Source organism: Limanda limanda, chromosome 17, assembly GCF_963576545.1.
Source record: "Limanda limanda chromosome 17, fLimLim1.1, whole genome shotgun sequence".
NCBI classification, from domain to species: Eukaryota; Metazoa; Chordata; class Actinopteri; order Pleuronectiformes; family Pleuronectidae; genus Limanda; species Limanda limanda.
The window spans coordinates 2,460,913-2,478,963 of record NC_083652.1 but is presented as its reverse complement, the minus strand read 5'-3'; the positions used below and the strand labels follow the sequence as shown (position 1 = coordinate 2,478,963).

Below are 18,051 nucleotides of genomic sequence, written 5' to 3'. Positions count from 1 at the left end.
CATTCAGAACAGGTTACAATGTTAAATCACCTGGTTGATAGTCTTAGTAAGCGTTTTTGTCAGTACACGAGACAAGAATACAGCATTTGAGATAATGATCTTATGCAGCAGAGTACGCTGAAGGAGTCAATTAGAGAACAATATTGTGTAAACTTGGCTGCGACGAGGATGGGATTCGAACCCACGCGTGCAGAGCACAATGGATTAGCAGTCCATCGCCTTGACCACTCGGCCACCTCGTCCTATTCAGAGGTAAGTTTATCTCCTCAAATTGAAATTTTTCCTGTTCTAAAGAGAGTTGTTACAATGGTGACAAGGGGCTGTGGACCCCAGAAGAAGATAAAACTATTGCTGACAAAAAAGGTTTCTAACCCATGCGTGCAGACCACAGTTGGTTATCATTTCTTTACTGGAGACCAATTTAGGGGCCTACAGGACTCTAACTAATGTTTTCTGGTTTTGTACCTGCTCACATAGGCAACTGGCCTTGCTTGTGTTTCTTGAAGATGCTACACTGGTCGTCCAAGAGGCTTCTTTAAATCCAAAAGACTTGTGGGAGGTATCAGGTAATTAATCTCTCTAGGATCTTCACCTATACGCAGAGTTGTTGTGTTAAACATGCAGGTTGTTTAACCCCCCACAAACTGGTGGGGTGTGGGACCTCTTGAGTCAAGGTGTGTTTAGCACCTCACTATAGTGTGAGTCATTAGGGTTACACGCAATGTGAAGATATGCAAAGGGCCAGAGAGTGGAAATACCTCTCGCGTCCCACTACTAAGTTAGAACTTAAAGAGGATCTGGAAAGAGACTTGACAGGTTTTCAAGAAACCAAAGCAAGACTATGCACAGCTGTGTGCAGAGGTTTGATACCGAGAAGTTTCATCTTGAGGTAGAAGTAAATAGATGTCACTCACAAGAAGCAGTTGAGGGTTCAATAGTGGAGAATGTGGGCATCGATCCCACTACCTCTCACGTGCAAAGCGAGCGCTCTACCATTTGAGCTAATCCCCCTGTGAAAGGGTCGTTTCTGTGGCAAGACCTCACAACCTGCTCAGCATGTATGTTCTGTCCTAAAATGTATCACATTGCCTAGACAAATGAATGAAGTCTCTCATCACAGGCCCTAAGGGGAGACTGGGCAAGTGAGTGATTTACAGAGATCTCAGTAGATGGGGAATTAGCTCAAATGGTAGAGCGCTCGCTTAGCATGCGAGAAGTAGTGGGATCGATGCCCACATTCTCCAGAAAATTTGTTATTTCTTGATTTAAGTCTGGTAGAGAAAGTTTTGAAATTCAGTTTGACAAAGTCCCCTTCTAAAAAATGATAGATTTCCTTGTTTTTATGCCATGGACTGATATTATACAGAAAAATGGTGTTCCTTCCAGCATGGTTCAGAGAGTTATAGAGCCACCGCCAAGTAGGAAGGAGGTTTTTCTTGACAGCACATGGTGGCTTATCACCATACTTAGACACTCACTGAATGATCATATTTTCCACAATAATCTGTTTCTAATCTGTCATTTCAAGTTGGTAAGACATTCAGAACAGGTTACAATGTTAAATCACCTGGTTGATAGTCTTAGTAAGCGTTTTTGTCAGTACACGAGACAAGAATACAGCATTTGAGATAATGATCTTATGCAGCAGAGTACGCTGAAGGAGTCAATTAGAGAACAATATTGTGTAAACTTGGGTGCGACGAGGATGGGATTCGAACCCACGCGTGCAGAGCACAACGGATTAGCAGTCCATCGCCTTGACCACTCGGCCACCTCGTCCTATTCAGAGGTAAGTTTATCTCCTCAAATTGAAATTTTTCCTGTTCTAAAGAGAGTTGTTACAATGGTGACAAGGGGCTGTGGACCCCAGAAGAAGATAAAACTATTGCTGACAAAAAAGGTTTCTAACCCATGCGTGCAGACCACAGTTGGTTATCATTTCTTTACTGGAGACCAATTTAGGGGACTACAGGACTCTAACTAATGTTTTCTGGTTTTGTACCTGCTCACATAGGCAACTGGCCTTGCTTGTGTTTCTTGAAGATGCTACACTGGTCGTCCAAGAGGCTTCTTTAAATCCAAAAGACTTGTGGGAGGTTTCAGGTAATTAATCTCTCTAGGATCTTCACCTATACGCAGAGTTGTTGTGTTAAACATGCAGGTTGTTTAACCCCCCACAAACTGGTGGGGTGTGGGACCTCTTGAGTCAAGGTGTGTTTAGCACCTCACTATAGTGTGAGTCATTAGGGTTACACGCAATGTGAAGATATGCAAAGGGCCAGAGAGTGGAAATACCTCTCGCGTCCCACTACTAAGTTAGAACTTAAAGAGGATCTGGAAAGAGACTTGACAGGTTTTCAAGAAACCAAAGCAAGACTATGCACAGCTGTGTGCAGAGGTTTGATACCGAGAAGTTTCATGTTGAGGTAGAAGTAAATAGATGTCACTCACAAGAAGCAATTGAGGGTTCAATAGTGGAGAATGTGGGCATCGATCCCACTACCTCTCACATGCAAAGCGAGCGCTCTACCATTTGAGCTAATCCCCCTGTGAAAGGGTGGTTTCTGTGGCAAGTCCTCACAACCTGCTCAGCATGTATGTTCTGTCCTAAAATGTATCACATTGCCTAGACAAATGAATGAAGTCTCTCATCACAGGCCCTAAGGGGAGACTGGCCAAGTGAGTGATTTACAGAGATCTCAGGAGATGGGGAATTAGCTCAAATGGTAGAGCGCTCGCTTAGCATGCGAGAAGTAGTGGGATCGATGCCCACATTCTCCAGAAAATTTGTTATTTCTTGATTTAAGTCTGGTAGAGAAAGTTTTGAAATTCAGTTTGACAAAGTCCCCTTCTAAAAAATGATAGATTTCCTTGTTTTTATGCCATGGACTGATATTATACAGAAAAATGGTGTTCCTTCCAGCATGGTTCAGAGAGTTATAGAGCCACCGCCAAGTAGGAAGGAGGTTTTTCTTGACAGCACATGGTGGCTTATCACCATACTTAGACACTCACTGAATGATCATATTTTCCACAATAATCTGTTTCTAATCTGTCATTTCAAGTTGGTAAGACATTCAGAACAGGTTACAATGTTAAATCACCTGGTTGATAGTCTTAGTAAGCGTTTTTGTCAGTACACGAGACAAGAATACAGCATTTGAGATAATGATCTTATGCAGCAGAGTACGCTGAAGGAGTCAATTAGAGAACAATATTGTGTAAACTTGGCTGCGACGAGGATGGGATTCGAACCCACGCGTGCAGAGCACAATGGATTAGCAGTCCATCGCCTTGACCACTCGGCCACCTCGTCCTATTCAGAGGTAAGTTTATCTCCTCAAATTGAAATTTTTCCTGTTCTAAAGAGAGTTGTTACAATGGTGACAAGGGGCTGTGGACCCCAGAAGAAGATAAAACTATTGCTGACAAAAAAGGTTTCTAACCCATGCGTGCAGACCACAGTTGGTTATCATTTCTTTACTGGAGACCAATTTAGGGGCCTACAGGACTCTAACTAATGTTTTCTGGTTTTGTACCTGCTCACATAGGCAACTGGCCTTGCTTGTGTTTCTTGAAGATGCTACACTGGTCGTCCAAGAGGCTTCTTTAAATCCAAAAGACTTGTGGGAGGTATCAGGTAATTAATCTCTCTAGGATCTTCACCTATACGCAGAGTTGTTGTGTTAAACATGCAGGTTGTTTAACCCCCCACAAACTGGTGGGGTGTGGGACCTCTTGAGTCAAGGTGTGTTTAGCACCTCACTATAGTGTGAGTCATTAGGGTTACACGCAATGTGAAGATATGCAAAGGGCCAGAGAGTGGAAATACCTCTCGCGTCCCACTACTAAGTTAGAACTTAAAGAGGATCTGGAAAGAGACTTGACAGGTTTTCAAGAAACCAAAGCAAGACTATGCACAGCTGTGTGCAGAGGTTTGATACCGAGAAGTTTCATCTTGAGGTAGAAGTAAATAGATGTCACTCACAAGAAGCAGTTGAGGGTTCAATAGTGGAGAATGTGGGCATCGATCCCACTACCTCTCACGTGCAAAGCGAGCGCTCTACCATTTGAGCTAATCCCCCTGTGAAAGGGTGGTTTCTGTGGCAAGACCTCACAACCTGCTCAGCATGTATGTTCTGTCCTAAAATGTATCACATTGCCTAGACAAATGAATGAAGTCTCTCATCACAGGCCCTAAGGGGAGACTGGGCAAGTGAGTGATTTACAGAGATCTCAGTAGATGGGGAATTAGCTCAAATGGTAGAGCGCTCGCTTAGCATGCGAGAAGTAGTGGGATCGATGCCCACATTCTCCAGAAAATTTGTTATTTCTTGATTTAAGTCTGGTAGAGAAAGTTTTGAAATTCAGTTTGACAAAGTCCCCTTCTAAAAAATGATAGATTTCCTTGTTTTTATGCCATGGACTGATATTATACAGAAAAATGGTGTTCCTTCCAGCATGGTTCAGAGAGTTATAGAGCCACCGCCAAGTAGGAAGGAGGTTTTTCTTGACAGCACATGGTGGCTTATCACCATACTTAGACACTCACTGAATGATCATATTTTCCACAATAATCTGTTTCTAATCTGTCATTTCAAGTTGGTAAGACATTCAGAACAGGTTACAATGTTAAATCACCTGGTTGATAGTCTTAGTAAGCGTTTTTGTCAGTACACGAGACAAGAATACAGCATTTGAGATAATGATCTTATGCAGCAGAGTACGCTGAAGGAGTCAATTAGAGAACAATATTGTGTAAACTTGGGTGCGACGAGGATGGGATTCGAACCCACGCGTGCAGAGCACAACGGATTAGCAGTCCATCGCCTTGACCACTCGGCCACCTCGTCCTATTCAGAGGTAAGTTTATCTCCTCAAATTGAAATTTTTCCTGTTCTAAAGAGAGTTGTTACAATGGTGACAAGGGGCTGTGGACCCCAGAAGAAGATAAAACTATTGCTGACAAAAAAGGTTTCTAACCCATGCGTGCAGACCACAGTTGGTTATCATTTCTTTACTGGAGACCAATTTAGGGGACTACAGGACTCTAACTAATGTTTTCTGGTTTTGTACCTGCTCACATAGGCAACTGGCCTTGCTTGTGTTTCTTGAAGATGCTACACTGGTCGTCCAAGAGGCTTCTTTAAATCCAAAAGACTTGTGGGAGGTTTCAGGTAATTAATCTCTCTAGGATCTTCACCTATACGCAGAGTTGTTGTGTTAAACATGCAGGTTGTTTAACCCCCCACAAACTGGTGGGGTGTGGGACCTCTTGAGTCAAGGTGTGTTTAGCACCTCACTATAGTGTGAGTCATTAGGGTTACACGCAATGTGAAGATATGCAAAGGGCCAGAGAGTGGAAATACCTCTCGCGTCCCACTACTAAGTTAGAACTTAAAGAGGATCTGGAAAGAGACTTGACAGGTTTTCAAGAAACCAAAGCAAGACTATGCACAGCTGTGTGCAGAGGTTTGATACCGAGAAGTTTCATGTTGAGGTAGAAGTAAATAGATGTCACTCACAAGAAGCAATTGAGGGTTCAATAGTGGAGAATGTGGGCATCGATCCCACTACCTCTCACATGCAAAGCGCGCGCTCTACCATTTGAGCTAATCCCCCTGTGAAAGGGTGGTTTCTGTGGCAAGTCCTCACAACCTGCTCAGCATGTATGTTCTGTCCTAAAATGTATCACATTGCCTAGACAAATGAATGAAGTCTCTCATCACAGGCCCTAAGGGGAGACTGGCCAAGTGAGTGATTTACAGAGATCTCAGGAGATGGGGAATTAGCTCAAATGGTAGAGCGCTCGCTTAGCATGCGAGAAGTAGTGGGATCGATGCCCACATTCTCCAGAAAATTTGTTATTTCTTGATTTAAGTCTGGTAGAGAAAGTTTTGAAATTCAGTTTGACAAAGTCCCCTTCTAAAAAATGATAGATTTCCTTGTTTTTATGCCATGGACTGATATTATACAGAAAAATGGTGTTCCTTCCAGCATGGTTCAGAGAGTTATAGAGCCACCGCCAAGTAGGAAGGAGGTTTTTCTTGACAGCACATGGTGGCTTATCACCATACTTAGACACTCACTGAATGATCATATTTTCCACAATAATCTGTTTCTAATCTGTCATTTCAAGTTGGTAAGACATTCAGAACAGGTTACAATGTTAAATCACCTGGTTGATAGTCTTAGTAAGCGTTTTTGTCAGTACACGAGACAAGAATACAGCATTTGAGATAATGATCTTATGCAGCAGAGTACGCTGAAGGAGTCAATTAGAGAACAATATTGTGTAAACTTGGCTGCGACGAGGATGGGATTCGAACCCACGCGTGCAGAGCACAATGGATTAGCAGTCCATCGCCTTGACCACTCGGCCACCTCGTCCTATTCAGAGGTAAGTTTATCTCCTCAAATTGAAATTTTTCCTGTTCTAAAGAGAGTTGTTACAATGGTGACAAGGGGCTGTGGACCCCAGAAGAAGATAAAACTATTGCTGACAAAAAAGGTTTCTAACCCATGCGTGCAGACCACAGTTGGTTATCATTTCTTTACTGGAGACCAATTTAGGGGCCTACAGGACTCTAACTAATGTTTTCTGGTTTTGTACCTGCTCACATAGGCAACTGGCCTTGCTTGTGTTTCTTGAAGATGCTACACTGGTCGTCCAAGAGGCTTCTTTAAATCCAAAAGACTTGTGGGAAGTATCAGGTAATTAATCTCTCTAGGATCTTCACCTATACGCAGAGTTGTTGTGTTAAACATGCAGGTTGTTTAACCCCCCACAAACTGGTGGGGTGTGGGACCTCTTGAGTCAAGGTGTGTTTAGCACCTCACTATAGTGTGAGTCATTAGGGTTACACGCAATGTGAAGATATGCAAAGGGCCAGAGAGTGGAAATACCTCTCGCGTCCCACTACTAAGTTAGAACTTAAAGAGGATCTGGAAAGAGACTTGACAGGTTTTCAAGAAACCAAAGCAAGACTATGCACAGCTGTGTGCAGAGGTTTGATACCGAGAAGTTTCATCTTGAGGTAGAAGTAAATAGATGTCACTCACAAGAAGCAGTTGAGGGTTCAATAGTGGAGAATGTGGGCATCGATCCCACTACCTCTCACATGCAAAGCGAGCGCTCTACCATTTGAGCTAATCCCCCTGTGAAAGGGTGGTTTCTGTGGCAAGTCCTCACAACCTGCTCAGCATGTATGTTCTGTCCTAAAATGTATCACATTGCCTAGACAAATGAATGAAGTCTCTCATCACAGGCCCTAAGGGGAGACTGGCCAAGTGAGTGATTTACAGAGATCTCAGGAGATGGGGAATTAGCTCAAATGGTAGAGCGCTCGCTTAGCATGCGAGAAGTAGTGGGATCGATGCCCACATTCTCCAGAAAATTTGTTATTTCTTGATTTAAGTCTGGTAGAGAAAGTTTTGAAATTCAGTTTGACAAAGTCCCCTTCTAAAAAATGATAGATTTCCTTGTTTTTATGCCATGGACTGATATTATACAGAAAAATGGTGTTCCTTCCAGCATGGTTCAGAGAGTTATAGAGCCACCGCCAAGTAGGAAGGAGGTTTTTCTTGACAGCACATGGTGGCTTATCACCATACTTAGACACTCACTGAATGATCATATTTTCCACAATAATCTGTTTCTAATCTGTCATTTCAAGTTGGTAAGACATTCAGAACAGGTTACAATGTTAAATCACCTGGTTGATAGTCTTAGTAAGCGTTTTTGTCAGTACACGAGACAAGAATACAGCATTTGAGATAATGATCTTATGCAGCAGAGTACGCTGAAGGAGTCAATTAGAGAACAATATTGTGTAAACTTGGGTGCGACGAGGATGGGATTCGAACCCACGCGTGCAGAGCACAACGGATTAGCAGTCCATCGCCTTGACCACTCGGCCACCTCGTCCTATTCAGAGGTAAGTTTATCTCCTCAAATTGAAATTTTTCCTGTTCTAAAGAGAGTTGTTACAATGGTGACAAGGCGCTGTGGACCCCAGAAGAAGATAAAACTATTGCTGACAAAAAAGGTTTCTAACCCATGCGTGCAGACCACAGTTGGTTATCATTTCTTTACTGGAGACCAATTTAGGGGACTACAGGACTCTAACTAATGTTTTCTGGTTTTGTACCTGCTCACATAGGCAACTGGCCTTGCTTGTGTTTCTTGAAGATGCTACACTGGTCGTCCAAGAGGCTTCTTTAAATCCAAAAGACTTGTGGGAGGTTTCAGGTAATTAATCTCTCTAGGATCTTCACCTATACGCAGAGTTGTTGTGTTAAACATGCAGGTTGTTTAACCCCCCACAAACTGGTGGGGTGTGGGACCTCTTGAGTCAAGGTGTGTTTAGCACCTCACTATAGTGTGAGTCATTAGGGTTACACGCAATGTGAAGATATGCAAAGGGCCAGAGAGTGGAAATACCTCTCGCGTCCCACTACTAAGTTAGAACTTAAAGAGGATCTGGAAAGAGACTTGACAGGTTTTCAAGAAACCAAAGCAAGACTATGCACAGCTGTGTGCAGAGGTTTGATACCGAGAAGTTTCATGTTGAGGTAGAAGTAAATAGATGTCACTCACAAGAAGCAATTGAGGGTTCAATAGTGGAGAATGTGGGCATCGATCCCACTACCTCTCACATGCAAAGCGAGCGCTCTACCATTTGAGCTAATCCCCCTGTGAAAGGGTGGTTTCTGTGGCAAGACCTCACAACCTGCTCAGCATGTATGTTCTGTCCTAAAATGTATCACATTGCCTAGACAAATGAATGAAGTCTCTCATCACAGGCCCTAAGGGGAGACTGGCCAAGTGAGTGATTTACAGAGATCTCAGTAGATGGGGAATTAGCTCAAATGGTAGAGCGCTCGCTTAGCATGCGAGAAGTAGTGGGATCGATGCCCACATTCTCCAGAAAATTTGTTATATCTTGATTTAAGTCTTGTAGAGAAAGTTTTGAAATTCAGTTTGACAAAGTCCCCTTCTAAAAAATGATACATTTCCTTGTTTTTATGCCATGGACTGATATTATACAGAAAAATGGTGTTCCTTCCAGCATGGTTCAGAGAGTTATAGAGCCACCGCCAAGTAGGAAGGAGGTTTTTCTTGACAGCACATGGTGGCTTATCACCATACTTAGACACTCACTGAATGATCATATTTTCCCCAATAATCTGTTTCTAATCTGTCATTTCAAGTTGGTAAGACATTCAGAACAGGTTACAATGTTAAATCACCTGGTTGATAGTCTTAGTAAGCGTTTTTGTCAGTACACGAGACAAGAATACAGCATTTGAGATAATGATCTTATGCAGCAGAGTAAGCTGAAGGAGTCAATTAGAGAACAATATTGTGTAAACTTGGCTGCGACGAGGATGGGATTCGAACCCACGCGTGCAGAGCACAATGGATTAGCAGTCCATCGCCTTGACCACTCGGCCACCTCGTCCTATTCAGAGGTAAGTTTATCTCCTCAAATTGAAATTTTTCCTGTTCTAAAGAGAGTTGTTACAATGGTGACAAGGGGCTGTGGACCCCAGAAGAAGATAAAACTATTGCTGACAAAAAAGGTTTCTAACCCATGCGTGCAGACCACAGTTGGTTATCATTTCTTTACTGGAGACCAATTTAGGGGACTACAGGACTCTAACTAATGTTTTCTGGTTTTGTACCTGCTCACATAGGCAACTGGCCTTGCTTGTGTTTCTTGAAGATGCTACACTGGTCGTCCAAGAGGCTTCTTTAAATCCAAAAGACTTGTGGGAGGTTTCAGGTAATTAATCTCTCTAGGATCTTCACCTATACGCAGAGTTGTTGTGTTAAACATGCAGGTTGTTTAACCCCCCACAAACTGGTGGGGTGTGGGACCTCTTGAGTCAAGGTGTGTTTGGCACCTCACTATAGTGTGAGTCATTAGGGTTACACGCAATGTGAAGATATGCAAAGGGCCAGAGAGTGGAAATACCTCTCGCGTCCCACTACTAAGTTAGAACTTAAAGAGGATCTGGAAAGAGACTTGACAGGTTTTCAAGAAACCAAAGCAAGACTATGCACAGCTGTGTGCAGAGGTTTGATACCGAGAAGTTTCATCTTGAGGTAGAAGTAAATAGATGTCACTCACAAGAAGCAGTTGAGGGTTCAATAGTGGAGAATGTGGGCATCGATCCCACTACCTCTCACGTGCAAAGCGAGCGCTCTACCATTTGAGCTAATCCCCCTGTGAAAGGGTGGTTTCTGTGGCAAGACCTCACAACCTGCTCAGCATGTATGTTCTGTCCTAAAATGTATCACATTGCCTAGACAAATGAATGAAGTCTCTCATCACAGGCCCTAAGGGGAGACTGGCCAAGTGAGTGATTTACAGAGATCTCAGTAGATGGGGAATTAGCTCAAATGGTAGAGCGCTCGCTTAGCATGCGAGAAGTAGTGGGATCGATGCCCACATTCTCCAGAAAATTTGTTATTTCTTGATTTAAGTCTGGTAGAGAAAGTTTTGAAATTCAGTTTGACAAAGTCCCCTTCTAAAAAATGATAGATTTCCTTGTTTTTATGCCATGGACTGATATTATACAGAAAAATGGTGTTCCTTCCAGCATGGTTCAGAGAGTTATAGAGCCACCGCCAAGTAGGAAGGAGGTTTTTCTTGACAGCACATGGTGGCTTATCACCATACTTAGACACTCACTGAATGATCATATTTTCCCCAATAATCTGTTTCTAATCTGTCATTTCAAGTTGGTAAGACATTCAGAACAGGTTACAATGTTAAATCACCTGGTTGATAGTCTTAGTAAGCGTTTTTGTCAGTACACGAGACAAGAATACAGCATTTGAGATAATGATCTTATGCAGCAGAGTACGCTGAAGGAGTCAATTAGAGAACAATATTGTGTAAACTTGGGTGCGACGAGGATGGGATTCGAACCCACGCGTGCAGAGCACAACGGATTAGCAGTCCATCGCCTTGACCACTCGGCCACCTCGTCCTATTCAGAGGTAAGTTTATCTCCTCAAATTGAAATTTTTCCTGTTCTAAAGAGAGTTGTTACAATGGTGACAAGGGGCTGTGGACCCCAGAAGAAGATAAAACTATTGCTGACAAAAAAGGTTTCTAACCCATGCGTGCAGACCACAGTTGGTTATCATTTCTTTACTGGAGACCAATTTAGGGGACTACAGGACTCTAACTAATGTTTTCTGGTTTTGTACCTGCTCACATAGGCAACTGGCCTTGCTTGTGTTTCTTGAAGATGCTACACTGGTCGTCCAAGAGGCTTCTTTAAATCCAAAAGACTTGTGGGAGGTTTCAGGTAATTAATCTCTCTAGGATCTTCACCTATACGCAGAGTTGTTGTGTTAAACATGCAGGTTGTTTAACCCCCCACAAACTGGTGGGGTGTGGGACCTCTTGAGTCAAGGTGTGTTTAGCACCTCACTATAGTGTGAGTCATTAGGGTTACACGCAATGTGAAGATATGCAAAGGGCCAGAGAGTGGAAATACCTCTCGCGTCCCACTACTAAGTTAGAACTTAAAGAGGATCTGGAAAGAGACTTGACAGGTTTTCAAGAAACCAAAGCAAGACTATGCACAGCTGTGTGCAGAGGTTTGATACCGAGAAGTTTCATGTTGAGGTAGAAGTAAATAGATGTCACTCACAAGAAGCAATTGAGGGTTCAATAGTGGAGAATGTGGGCATCGATCCCACTACCTCTCACATGCAAAGCGAGCGCTCTACCATTTGAGCTAATCCCCCTGTGAAAGGGTGGTTTCTGTGGCAAGACCTCACAACCTGCTCAGCATGTATGTTCTGTCCTAAAATGTATCACATTGCCTAGACAAATGAATGAAGTCTCTCATCACAGGCCCTAAGGGGAGACTGGCCAAGTGAGTGATTTACAGAGATCTCAGTAGATGGGGAATTAGCTCAAATGGTAGAGCGCTCGCTTAGCATGCGAGAAGTAGTGGGATCGATGCCCACATTCTCCAGAAAATTTGTTATTTCTTGATTTAAGTCTGGTAGAGAAAGTTTTGAAATTCAGTTTGACAAAGTCCCCTTCTAAAAAATGATAGATTTCCTTGTTTTTATGCCATGGACTGATATTATACAGAAAAATGGTGTTCCTTCCAGCATGGTTCAGAGAGTTATAGAGCCACCGCCAAGTAGGAAGGAGGTTTTTCTTGACAGCACATGGTGGCTTATCACCATACATAGACACTCACTGAATGATCATATTTTCCACAATAATCTGTTTCTAATCTGTCATTTCAAGTTGGTAAGACATTCAGAACAGGTTACAATGTTAAATCACCTGGTTGATAGTCTTAGTAAGCGTTTTTGTCAGTACACGAGACAAGAATACAGCATTTGAGATAATGATCTTATGCAGCAGAGTAAGCTGAAGGAGTCAATTAGAGAACAATATTGTGTAAACTTGGCTGCGACGAGGATGGGATTCGAACCCACGCGTGCAGAGCACAATGGATTAGCAGTCCATCGCCTTGACCACTCGGCCACCTCGTCCTATTCAGAGGTAAGTTTATCTCCTCAAATTGAAATTTTTCCTGTTCTAAAGAGAGTTGTTACAATGGTGACAAGGGGCTGTGGACCCCAGAAGAAGATAAAACTATTGCTGACAAAAAAGGTTTCTAACCCATGCGTGCAGACCACAGTTGGTTATCATTTCTTTACTGGAGACCAATTTAGGGGACTACAGGACTCTAACTAATGTTTTCTGGTTTTGTACCTGCTCACATAGGCAACTGGCCTTGCTTGTGTTTCTTGAAGATGCTACACTGGTCGTCCAAGAGGCTTCTTTAAATCCAAAAGACTTGTGGGAGGTTTCAGGTAATTAATCTCTCTAGGATCTTCACCTATACGCAGAGTTGTTGTGTTAAACATGCAGGTTGTTTAACCCCCCACAAACTGGTGGGGTGTGGGACCTCTTGAGTCAAGGTGTGTTTAGCACCTCACTATAGTGTGAGTCATTAGGGTTACACGCAATGTGAAGATATGCAAAGGGCCAGAGAGTGGAAATACCTCTCGCGTCCCACTACTAAGTTAGAACTTAAAGAGGATCTGGAAAGAGACTTGACAGGTTTTCAAGAAACCAAAGCAAGACTATGCACAGCTGTGTGCAGAGGTTTGATACCGAGATGTTTCATGTTGAGGTAGAAGTAAATAGATGTCACTCACAAGAAGCAATTGAGGGTTCAATAGTGGAGAATGTGGGCATCGATCCCACTACCTCTCACATGCAAAGCGAGCGCTCTACCATTTGAGCTAATCCCCCTGTGAAAGGGTGGTTTCTGTGGCAAGTCCTCACAACCTGCTCAGCATGTATGTTCTGTCCTAAAATGTATCACATTGCCTAGACAAATGAATGAAGTCTCTCATCACAGGCCCTAAGGGGAGACTGGCCAAGTGAGTGATTTACAGAGATCTCAGGAGATGGGGAATTAGCTCAAATGGTAGAGCGCTCGCTTAGCATGCGAGAAGTAGTGGGATCGATGCCCACATTCTCCAGAAAATTTGTTATTTCTTGATTTAAGTCTGGTAGAGAAAGTTTTGAAATTCAGTTTGACAAAGTCCCCTTCTAAAAAATGATAGATTTCCTTGTTTTTATGCCATGGACTGATATTATACAGAAAAATGGTGTTCCTTCCAGCATGGTTCAGAGAGTTATAGAGCCACCGCCAAGTAGGAAGGAGGTTTTTCTTGACAGCACATGGTGGCTTATCACCATACATAGACACTCACTGAATGATCATATTTTCCACAATAATCTGTTTCTAATCTGTCATTTCAAGTTGGTAAGACATTCAGAACAGGTTACAATGTTAAATCACCTGGTTGATAGTCTTAGTAAGCGTTTTTGTCAGTACACGAGACAAGAATACAGCATTTGAGATAATGATCTTATGCAGCAGAGTAAGCTGAAGGAGTCAATTAGAGAACAATATTGTGTAAACTTGGCTGCGACGAGGATGGGATTCGAACCCACGCGTGCAGAGCACAATGGATTAGCAGTCCATCGCCTTGACCACTCGGCCACCTCGTCCTATTCAGAGGTAAGTTTATCTCCTCAAATTGAAATTTTTCCTGTTCTAAAGAGAGTTGTTACAATGGTGACAAGGGGCTGTGGACCCCAGAAGAAGATAAAACTATTGCTGACAAAAAAGGTTTCTAACCCATGCGTGCAGACCACAGTTGGTTATCATTTCTTTACTGGAGACCAATTTAGGGGACTACAGGACTCTAACTAATGTTTTCTGGTTTTGTACCTGCTCACATAGGCAACTGGCCTTGCTTGTGTTTCTTGAAGATGCTACACTGGTCGTCCAAGAGGCTTCTTTAAATCCAAAAGACTTGTGGGAGGTTTCAGGTAATTAATCTCTCTAGGATCTTCACCTATACGCAGAGTTGTTGTGTTAAACATGCAGGTTGTTTAACCCCCCACAAACTGGTGGGGTGTGGGACCTCTTGAGTCAAGGTGTGTTTAGCACCTCACTATAGTGTGAGTCATTAGGGTTACACGCAATGTGAAGATATGCAAAGGGCCAGAGAGTGGAAATACCTCTCGCGTCCCACTACTAAGTTAGAACTTAAAGAGGATCTGGAAAGAGACTTGACAGGTTTTCAAGAAACCAAAGCAAGACTATGCACAGCTGTGTGCAGAGGTTTGATACCGAGATGTTTCATGTTGAGGTAGAAGTAAATAGATGTCACTCACAAGAAGCAATTGAGGGTTCAATAGTGGAGAATGTGGGCATCGATCCCACTACCTCTCACATGCAAAGCGAGCGCTCTACCATTTGAGCTAATCCCCCTGTGAAAGGGTGGTTTCTGTGGCAAGTCCTCACAACCTGCTCAGCATGTATGTTCTGTCCTAAAATGTATCACATTGCCTAGACAAATGAATGAAGTCTCTCATCACAGGCCCTAAGGGGAGACTGGCCAAGTGAGTGATTTACAGAGATCTCAGGAGATGGGGAATTAGCTCAAATGGTAGAGCGCTCGCTTAGCATGCGAGAAGTAGTGGGATCGATGCCCACATTCTCCAGAAAATTTGTTATTTCTTGATTTAAGTCTGGTAGAGAAAGTTTTGAAATTCAGTTTGACAAAGTCCCCTTCTAAAAAATGATAGATTTCCTTGTTTTTATGCCATGGACTGATATTATACAGAAAAATGGTGTTCCTTCCAGCATGGTTCAGAGAGTTATAGAGCCACCGCCAAGTAGGAAGGAGGTTTTTCTTGACAGCACATGGTGGCTTATCACCATACTTAGACACTCACTGAATGATCATATTTTCCCCAATAATCTGTTTCTAATCTGTCATTTCAAGTTGGTAAGACATTCAGAACAGGTTACAATGTTAAATCACCTGGTTGATAGTCTTAGTAAGCGTTTTTGTCAGTACACGAGACAAGAATACAGCATTTGAGATAATGATCTTATGCAGCAGAGTACGCTGAAGGAGTCAATTAGAGAACAATATTGTGTAAACTTGGGTGCGACGAGGATGGGATTCGAACCCACGCGTGCAGAGCACAACGGATTAGCAGTCCATCGCCTTGACCACTCGGCCACCTCGTCCTATTCAGAGGTAAGTTTATCTCCTCAAATTGAAATTTTTCCTGTTCTAAAGAGAGTTGTTACAATGGTGACAAGGGGCTGTGGACCCCAGAAGAAGATAAAACTATTGCTGACAAAAAAGGTTTCTAACCCATGCGTGCAGACCACAGTTGGTTATCATTTCTTTACTGGAGACCAATTTAGGGGACTACAGGACTCTAACTAATGTTTTCTGGTTTTGTACCTGCTCACATAGGCAACTGGCCTTGCTTGTGTTTCTTGAAGATGCTACACTGGTCGTCCAAGAGGCTTCTTTAAATCCAAAAGACTTGTGGGAGGTTTCAGGTAATTAATCTCTCTAGGATCTTCACCTATACGCAGAGTTGTTGTGTTAAACATGCAGGTTGTTTAACCCCCCACAAACTGGTGGGGTGTGGGACCTCTTGAGTCAAGGTGTGTTTAGCACCTCACTATAGTGTGAGTCATTAGGGTTACACGCAATGTGAAGATATGCAAAGGGCCAGAGAGTGGAAATACCTCTCGCGTCCCACTACTAAGTTAGAACTTAAAGAGGATCTGGAAAGAGACTTGACAGGTTTTCAAGAAACCAAAGCAAGACTATGCACAGCTGTGTGCAGAGGTTTGATACCGAGAAGTTTCATGTTGAGGTAGAAGTAAATAGATGTCACTCACAAGAAGCAATTGAGGGTTCAATAGTGGAGAATGTGGGCATCGATCCCACTACCTCTCACATGCAAAGCGAGCGCTCTACCATTTGAGCTAATCCCCCTGTGAAAGGGTGGTTTCTGTGGCAAGACCTCACAACCTGCTCAGCATGTATGTTCTGTCCTAAAATGTATCACATTGCCTAGACAAATGAATGAAGTCTCTCATCACAGGCCCTAAGGGGAGACTGGCCAAGTGAGTGATTTACAGAGATCTCAGTAGATGGGGAATTAGCTCAAATGGTAGAGCGCTCGCTTAGCATGCGAGAAGTAGTGGGATCGATGCCCACATTCTCCAGAAAATTTGTTATTTCTTGATTTAAGTCTGGTAGAGAAAGTTTTGAAATTCAGTTTGACAAAGTCCCCTTCTAAAAAATGATAGATTTCCTTGTTTTTATGCCATGGACTGATATTATACAGAAAAATGGTGTTCCTTCCAGCATGGTTCAGAGAGTTATAGAGCCACCGCCAAGTAGGAAGGAGGTTTTTCTTGACAGCACATGGTGGCTTATCACCATACATAGACACTCACTGAATGATCATATTTTCCACAATAATCTGTTTCTAATCTGTCATTTCAAGTTGGTAAGACATTCAGAACAGGTTACAATGTTAAATCACCTGGTTGATAGTCTTAGTAAGCGTTTTTGTCAGTACACGAGACAAGAATACAGCATTTGAGATAATGATCTTATGCAGCAGAGTAAGCTGAAGGAGTCAATTAGAGAACAATATTGTGTAAACTTGGCTGCGACGAGGATGGGATTCGAACCCACGCGTGCAGAGCACAATGGATTAGCAGTCCATCGCCTTGACCACTCGGCCACCTCGTCCTATTCAGAGGTAAGTTTATCTCCTCAAATTGAAATTTTTCCTGTTCTAAAGAGAGTTGTTACAATGGTGACAAGGGGCTGTGGACCCCAGAAGAAGATAAAACTATTGCTGACAAAAAAGGTTTCTAACCCATGCGTGCAGACCACAGTTGGTTATCATTTCTTTACTGGAGACCAATTTAGGGGACTACAGGACTCTAACTAATGTTTTCTGGTTTTGTACCTGCTCACATAGGCAACTGGCCTTGCTTGTGTTTCTTGAAGATGCTACACTGGTCGTCCAAGAGGCTTCTTTAAATCCAAAAGACTTGTGGGAGGTTTCAGGTAATTAATCTCTCTAGGATCTTCACCTATACGCAGAGTTGTTGTGTTAAACATGCAGGTTGTTTAACCCCCCACAAACTGGTGGGGTGTGGGACCTCTTGAGTCAAGGTGTGTTTAGCACCTCACTATAGTGTGAGTCATTAGGGTTACACGCAATGTGAAGATATGCAAAGGGCCAGAGAGTGGAAATACCTCTCGCGTCCCACTACTAAGTTAGAACTTAAAGAGGATCTGGAAAGAGACTTGACAGGTTTTCAAGAAACCAAAGCAAGACTATGCACAGCTGTGTGCAGAGGTTTGATACCGAGATGTTTCATGTTGAGGTAGAAGTAAATAGATGTCACTCACAAGAAGCAATTGAGGGTTCAATAGTGGAGAATGTGGGCATCGATCCCACTACCTCTCACATGCAAAGCGAGCGCTCTACCATTTGAGCTAATCCCCCTGTGAAAGGGTGGTTTCTGTGGCAAGTCCTCACAACCTGCTCAGCATGTATGTTCTGTCCTAAAATGTATCACATTGCCTAGACAAATGAATGAAGTCTCTCATCACAGGCCCTAAGGGGAGACTGGCCAAGT

General features: G+C 42.9%; 12 non-coding genes across 12 annotated transcripts; all 12 read right to left on the bottom strand.

The window, feature by feature from the left end:
* Nucleotides 1-160: 160 nt before the first annotated feature.
* Nucleotides 161-242, bottom strand: trnas-gcu (transfer RNA serine (anticodon GCU)). Its single transcript has one exon. It is a non-coding gene; the product is annotated as a tRNA-Ser (tRNA).
* Nucleotides 243-1,697: 1,455 nt separating this feature from the next.
* On the bottom strand, nucleotides 1,698-1,779 carry trnas-gcu (transfer RNA serine (anticodon GCU)). The gene has a single exon. It is a non-coding gene; the product is annotated as a tRNA-Ser (tRNA).
* Nucleotides 1,780-3,234: 1,455 nt separating this feature from the next.
* On the bottom strand, nucleotides 3,235-3,316 carry trnas-gcu (transfer RNA serine (anticodon GCU)). The gene has a single exon. It is a non-coding gene; the product is annotated as a tRNA-Ser (tRNA).
* A 1,455-nt stretch (nucleotides 3,317-4,771) lies between these two features.
* On the bottom strand, nucleotides 4,772-4,853 carry trnas-gcu (transfer RNA serine (anticodon GCU)). Its single transcript has one exon. It is a non-coding gene; the product is annotated as a tRNA-Ser (tRNA).
* A 1,455-nt stretch (nucleotides 4,854-6,308) lies between these two features.
* On the bottom strand, nucleotides 6,309-6,390 carry trnas-gcu (transfer RNA serine (anticodon GCU)). Its single transcript has one exon. It is a non-coding gene; the product is annotated as a tRNA-Ser (tRNA).
* A 1,455-nt stretch (nucleotides 6,391-7,845) lies between these two features.
* trnas-gcu (transfer RNA serine (anticodon GCU)) lies at nucleotides 7,846-7,927 on the bottom strand. Its single transcript has one exon. It is a non-coding gene; the product is annotated as a tRNA-Ser (tRNA).
* A 1,455-nt stretch (nucleotides 7,928-9,382) lies between these two features.
* On the bottom strand, nucleotides 9,383-9,464 carry trnas-gcu (transfer RNA serine (anticodon GCU)). Its single transcript has one exon. It is a non-coding gene; the product is annotated as a tRNA-Ser (tRNA).
* A 1,455-nt stretch (nucleotides 9,465-10,919) lies between these two features.
* trnas-gcu (transfer RNA serine (anticodon GCU)) lies at nucleotides 10,920-11,001 on the bottom strand. Its single transcript has one exon. It is a non-coding gene; the product is annotated as a tRNA-Ser (tRNA).
* Nucleotides 11,002-12,456: 1,455 nt separating this feature from the next.
* On the bottom strand, nucleotides 12,457-12,538 carry trnas-gcu (transfer RNA serine (anticodon GCU)). The gene has a single exon. It is a non-coding gene; the product is annotated as a tRNA-Ser (tRNA).
* Nucleotides 12,539-13,993: 1,455 nt separating this feature from the next.
* On the bottom strand, nucleotides 13,994-14,075 carry trnas-gcu (transfer RNA serine (anticodon GCU)). The gene has a single exon. It is a non-coding gene; the product is annotated as a tRNA-Ser (tRNA).
* A 1,455-nt stretch (nucleotides 14,076-15,530) lies between these two features.
* trnas-gcu (transfer RNA serine (anticodon GCU)) lies at nucleotides 15,531-15,612 on the bottom strand. The gene has a single exon. It is a non-coding gene; the product is annotated as a tRNA-Ser (tRNA).
* Nucleotides 15,613-17,067: 1,455 nt separating this feature from the next.
* trnas-gcu (transfer RNA serine (anticodon GCU)) lies at nucleotides 17,068-17,149 on the bottom strand. The gene has a single exon. It is a non-coding gene; the product is annotated as a tRNA-Ser (tRNA).
* Between the last annotated feature and the right edge of the window lie 902 nt (nucleotides 17,150-18,051).